General features: G+C 51.7%; 1 long non-coding RNA gene across 1 annotated transcript; it reads left to right on the forward strand.

Moving 5' to 3' along the window:
- The first annotated feature begins 1,858 nt into the window (after nucleotides 1-1,858).
- LOC109387630 (uncharacterized) lies at nucleotides 1,859-6,337 on the forward strand. The gene is made up of 4 exons (XR_002125050.1): nucleotides 1,859-1,941; nucleotides 4,796-4,910; nucleotides 5,910-6,006; nucleotides 6,138-6,337. It is a non-coding gene; the product is annotated as an uncharacterized LOC109387630 (long non-coding RNA).
- Nucleotides 6,338-6,578: the final 241 nt, after the last annotated feature.

Consider the following 6,578-nt stretch of genomic DNA (forward strand, 5'->3'; position numbering starts at 1 on the left):
AGCTAGAAACTGGCCATGCAGGTAAAATGGGAGAGGAAACGAGGAAGGAAGGGAGGGCAGGGAGAAGTGAGGGAAGGAGGGAGAGAGGGAGGCAGGGTGCTAACATCCACCTCAGCTCCCTGAACCTACAAACCTGGCTCTCCCAGAGCCACACAGGTCGGGGTCAGGGCCCCAGCGCTCACGCAGAATTTCCCTCTTAAAAACACCCTGGCTGCCTTCTGCTGGTGACTAGAGGATGTTCCCATCTCAGTCCATTTTCCAGCTGATGCCTGCCAGGGAGAGGCACAGGTGTCCCCACCATCTAACCCTGTACCCAAGGCTGAGTGGCTCAGCGGGGTCCCCGTCCAGGGCTCGGCCTCCACTTTCTTACCCAACCTCCCAGGTCAGGGAAACCTCAGCCCAGAGAGGCAGGTGACGTGATCCAGGCCGCGCCACAGAGGAGTGGCAGAGGAGAAATAGGCACAGTCAGTCTCCTGACTCCTCCTGGACCCTGCCACACTGCCTGGCCTTTCCTGGTACAGAGGGGAGCTGACAGTATCTCCCAGCACTGGGGATGGGCCAGGGACCCCAGCCTGGTCAGTCACCCTGGTACATTCCACAGCCGCAGCCAGTGGTCCAGGAATGGATATGGGATCCCCACAGGCCAATGAGATCCCCCCAGGATCTTTGCTGGAACTCACTTTTTCTAATAAGGTTGTTAGTCTGAGAGGCTGGGGCTGCTGGCAGTCCCCTTGTCACCCTTAGGGGAGGGTCTGCCTGAAGACGAGGTTATCATAGAGAAAAGCCCCAATGACAGCTTTGGAAGTCCTGATCCAACAGTTCCCAAAGCTACCTTTCAATGTATTCATTACATGGACTAATACATTTCCATTTGTGTGTGTGGTGGTGGGGGGGGCAGTTCGTAGAGGAATAAAACAAGTACTTTTAAACTGTTGGCGTAATGGTGATCAATTTCATATATTCTCTCTTTTAAATTTCACAGCAAGAGGTTCTTATCCTCATTTTGTAAAAAATAAGTAATAAACCGAGTCTCAGAAAGAAATGACTCGCCCAAGGTCACACACTAGCAAGTGGCAGCCCCTTCTGGCCAAATCCCCTGACACCCCATCAATGCTCCTTTCCCCACAAAAGTATCTGAAAGCTTCCACCAGACATGAGAATTCACGTGTTCATACTCGGGTGTTAAAGCAAAACCATACAGACCACAGCAGGTGGCATCACTCCAAAATAATGCCTCCCCCACCCCATTAATGTCCTGTGACAGAGAGAGAGGGTTTCAAACGACAATGAAAAACCTGAAGTGAAAAGAAGAGACTTCATGGGGCCTCTGTTACTCACAGGTCATTTTTCGCATTTCAGGTAAGTGTCTTGAGACCGCGATTTCCATCAGCAAGAGTAGAAGATTCATTTAAGGAAGTGATTCTTGTCTAGGGTTTGATTTGGGGGTTTTGCTTGTTTTTCGATCTGTTTCTGTTTTTGCACTCATTTATTCTTTTTTAAAAATTGCACCCGAAACCCCATCACCACAGGACAAGAGTCAGCGGCATAAAGGCACGCCATAAATATGAAACGAACAGTAGCCCCATTACTTGGGAGAAGAATAAGGTAACAGTGTAATTACTGACCGTGTATACCTGGGAGGAAGGGATGCCCATGCTCTCGGCTTCAGCTACTGGCGTGGAGTTGAACAAGCACCTGCAGGCAGGGGAATAGTGTGAGCGAAAACCGAAAACCCGGGGTGGGAAACTGCACAGCGTGTGCTCAGCCACCTGCAGGAACTCCTGGGGGAGCAGCATGGAGAGAGGCGAGCGCCAGGCACACAGGCTGTCGTGGATGGTCACAGGGTGGACTTGACGTGGGGCGATGGAAGCTACTCATGGATTATGAGCTGGAGAGTGAAGAGCTCATTTGAAGGCGACCCACTGCCGCTGCCTGGAAGAGGTGAGGCTGGAGGGGCAAGGGGAGTGAGATGATGAGGGAGGGCTTCCGCGAGAACTTGAGCTGGACTGAGTGAAGCCAGGGACCAGGGAGGTGGGAGGCAGCCAGGATGTAAAAGCTCACGGGAGAGTTAGGATGTAGAAGGACATCCTATGGTAATAACAAGAAAAGAGCTGGATACAAATTAAAACAATATGTTACTCGGGGCGATTCAGAAGAGCTGGGTGCAGGGAGTGTTGGTTAGCTGAACTCAGGGAAGCTAACCAGAGAGCCACAGCGGCTTCATATCTGGGCTGAGCGTCTGGTCTGTTTGCAGGTTAAGACACCCCCTTTTTCTGGTCCTAAAGAGGGACATCAAACATGTAAGGACAAAATAATACCAATCTTATTTTAAAAAAACAACAACAACAAAACAAAAAACAAAACAAAATCCTTTGGCCAACTGAGTGGCTCACTTGGTTAAGAGTGCGAGCTCTGAGCAACAGAGTCGCCGGTTCGATTCCCACATGGGCCAGTGAGCTGCATCCGAGCTGAGCTGCCGCTGAGCTGCCAACAGGTGGCAAGATGGCTCAGCTGGTGAGAGCACGTGCTCCTAACAACAAGGTTGCCGGTTCGACTCCTGCATGGGATGGTGGGCTATGCCCACCAGCAACTAAGATTGAACACGTCACCTTGAGCCAAGCGGCCACAAGCTGCCAACGGGCAGCCAGATGGTGACTGGACTTAGAGCTGAGCTAGCTGCACCCTCCACAACTAAGACTGAAGGACAACAACTTGGCTGATCCCCTCCCCCAGTTCCCCAACACTGTCCCCCTACCCCAATTCCCCAATAAAATCTTTTTTAAAAGCCTTCAGAAACTAGAGGAGAAAAGAGCACATACATCCCAAATTGTTTTAATAACTGAGATTATCCTCATACCAAAAGTTGGCAAGGACATTATTAAAAAAAGGGGGGGGGGAGAGAAAATGATATAACAATATCACTCATGACCATATATGCGAAATTCTTAACACAATTTTAGCAAATTGAATCCAGCAGTGCACACAGAAGGTAATGAATTGTGACAGTGGGCTTTTTTCCAGAAATGCAAGGTTGGTTTAATATTCAAAATCAATCAATGTGATTCACTTTGTTAACAGAAAAAAAGGATAAAAAAGAAAAATCATATGATTTCAACAGATGTGAGAAAGCGTGTGACCAAATTCACTCATGACAAAAAAAAAAACCAAAAACACACACAAAAAAACCTGTTTTTAATTTTTGGCAGTTTAGGAATAGGAGGGAACTTCACCAACTGGATAAGCAAACAGCAACAAAACCTACAGCCGACATCACAGGAAATAACGAGAGGCCAAAGGCTTTCCCAGGAGGGCTGACCGGGACAGAGACAGGATGTCCACTGTCCCCACTTCCAGTCCACTTGTCCTCGAGGTCCTAGCCAGTCCCAAGGTGCCAGCAACAGGATCGTCCGTGCAGAAAAGCCTAAGGAATCCACAAAACGCCACCCAGGCTGGTCTCAGTGAGGGAGGGAAAGTCCTCGCGTTGAATGGAGGGTCCAGGGATGCTGACGGTGGGAGGGGGCTGCAGGGGCTGCTCCTGTCCAAAAGGCCGCCCAGGAGGCCAGGTATTCTAAAGCAAATGGGGTCTGGGTTTCCTGTGGAGGCCAGGCTTGTTCTGTTTGGGAAATAGGAAAGCAGTGATTGAAGACAGATTCTTGGCAGGGCTGCCAGGCTTGTTGGCCTCGGATGCTTGGGCCGAGTGCAAGGGACCAGCTGCCAGCAGCTCCGCGTGTGCATTGGAGGGGTAGGGGGATGAGGGCTGGCTGCATGTGAAAGATCTCAGCTCAGAACCCTTTTCATCCCCAAGTTATAACCCCCAGGGTAGGGGTGGGGCAGTTATGCAGCCAGAGCCATTCCCACGGGGGAGCGGGGAGTGAGTGGTGGGCAGGGGGGGGGCGGTTCTGGCACATGCTGGCAAGCTGGGTCCTGCTGAGTTCACCCTCTTAGGTCCCCCTGCCTTGGCTCAGAGTCTGGAGCTGAGTCCGAGACCCTCACGGGCAGGCAGCAGGCATAGAGGCATTTGAGGCCGCTGGCCTATGCGATGAGTGCCAGCCCCAGACTCCTGAGGGGCCTGCCCTCTGTGGGGAGTTTCAGCCGACCTCCCAGGATGAGCAGGGAATCTCTATGTCCAGTTCAGTGTCACAGGCCTTGTCACACCAAGTGGCAGAACTGGCTTCTGAATCTGGCTTCTACACTCCAACCCCTCCAACCCCAGAATTCCTATCTGAGTCCTGGTCCCAAACTCAGAGACCAGCACAGATGAGGCCTGTGGAAAACGCCCCTTGAACCAGACTCAGCTCCGCTGTGACCAGTGGACCAGCGGTCCAGGCCAAAGCTGAAGACCGAGGGACGCCTGTTTTTCAGCTGGGACAAGGTCTGGGAGCTGATGAATCAAGTATAGAAGCCAGACCAGCGGATGGGGTCAGAAGGTGGGCGCTCTCAGCCAGAGCCCCCACCCCTTCAGCCCAGCCTAGCACAGGTGTGATACCCAGTTCTGGTGCCCAGGTATGGTGCACAGGTGAGGCATGCATTTGTCCAAACATCTCTTGGGTGCTGACTTTGTGCAGTGCTCTGCAAGGTACATCCATCATTTGCCAGACATTCACTGAGCACCTGCTGTGGGCCAAGCCCTGTGCTGCATCCTGGGGACCCAGAGCTGAAGGCCAGGCTCCCTGCTTTTGAGGACCTTCCATTCCAGGGAAGAGAAAAAGGAAGTGAGGAAGGTGCCTCCATAGCTATTGCTGCTTATCATGGCTCCCAGCTCCTGCTCGTAACTAACATGTTCCGTAATTAACAGGTGCTTGCCCAGAGGGACCCGAACACTTCAGCGGTGCCATCTAATGGAGCATCTGAGACAAAAGGTCAAGTCTGAGGTGCTAAAGTGCTAAAGAAAAAGCAGAGCACACAATGGGGTAAATGCATGCAAATGTCATGTTATTATTACTCAGAAAACCCTGTTTTCCCTTCAAGTCACAAAAGGCTACACAGCACCTACCTTTTAAGTCTGCAGCCACAGATCAGAGCTGCAAGTCCAGGAGACAGCCCCTCATTCAGCTGGGGAGCAGGGTGGTCGAGGGGGCAGACAGGCGGTGAGGCCCCCGCTGACAGAGCCTGGAGGGTGTTCCAGGTGAGAGCCCCTCCATGGCCTGCCTGTCATCCCCACATCTGTTTGTAGGGGAGTTTTCGCCTCTTCCTACGGCAGCTCTGGGGTTTAGGCAGGGCCTCTATCTTCCTTATGTGCCCAGAGCTCACAGGAAGTTCCCATTAAAAGAACCCATGGGCACAAACATGTGCAAAACAATGAAGCACACAGTTCAGGTGCAGTACCTCTGGGAGCCTCAAAACTGTGGGCAGCATTCTAGCTCTTTCACTGAGGCACTGATGGGGATGTTTTGGTTTTGCCATTATTATTTGTTTTGTGTATATTTCTTTTAACATCTTAAGCACTTTACGGGAGGAAAATTAATCCTGAAGCGCTGGCCGTCTCACAGCCCCAGGAGCCTCTGGATGGAAGGCCAAGGAACAGGGGTCCAGGCCAGGAGGAGAACACGGCCGAGATGCAGGAGACCCAGCGTCCCCTCCTGGCCCTGCTATCCGTACTGGTTTCCTATGGCTATTCTAACAAACGGCCACCAGGTCACGGGCTTAAAACAACACAAATTTATCCTGTTACAGTTCTGGAGGCCAGAGGCAGCAGGGCTGTGTTCCTTTTGGAAGCCCTAGGGGAGAATCTGTCTCCATGCCTTTTCCAGCTTTTAGAGGAGCCTGCTTTCTGTGACTTGGGGCCCCTTCCTCCAGCTCCAGAGCCACAGGCGTAGCATTTTCCAACCTCTCTCTCTCTCTCTCTCTCTCTCTTGCTATTGTCATATCCCCCTTTTCTCACTCTGAACCTCCTGCCTCCTTCTTATAAGGAGACTGTGATGACATCGGGCCCACCAGATAACCCAGAGTCATCTCCCCATCTGAAGATCCTTAATGACATCTGCAAAGTTCCTTTTGCCATGAAAGGTAAGATATTCACAGGTTCTGGGGATTAGGATGTGGACATCTTTGAGGAGTGGGGGCAGTCCAAGCCTGACACACCGTGTGACCCCAGGCAAGTCACTACACATTGCTGGCCTCTGTCTCCCTGTCTGCAGTGACCATGTAGATGTCTCCATGCAGAGAGCCCTCGGAGTCTGCAGGCTTTCACCCAGCCCCACTGTGGTACCAGAGGTCCTCTTGGCAAAGTGGGTTGTTAGGAGACCCCCAGAGGGGCCCAGTGTCCACAGGAGCAGTGCTGGGAACTAGAATCACTCACCAGAGGATGAAACGTTTCATAGGGCAAAGCCCTTTTCTTATGTGCCAGGCAATGAACAAAAGCTCATTAAATATGTTTTAATGATGCAATCAACCAATGAATAAATAAATAAATGAAAGAACAAGCTTGTGAAATTGCAGGTGTGACCATCCTCACTGTGGGACAAGGAGCCTGAGGCTCGGAGGCCCTCACTTGACGAGGGACTCAGCCTTGGTCTGCTAGCTGCAGAGCCTGTGCTGTCCTGGCACCAGGACAGTCCTGGAGGGCATGGCCTCCTCGA

The sequence above is a fragment of the Hipposideros armiger genome, unplaced genomic scaffold (assembly GCF_001890085.2).
Source record: "Hipposideros armiger isolate ML-2016 unplaced genomic scaffold, ASM189008v1 scaffold_164, whole genome shotgun sequence".
NCBI lineage: Eukaryota > Metazoa > Chordata > Mammalia > Chiroptera > Hipposideridae > Hipposideros > Hipposideros armiger.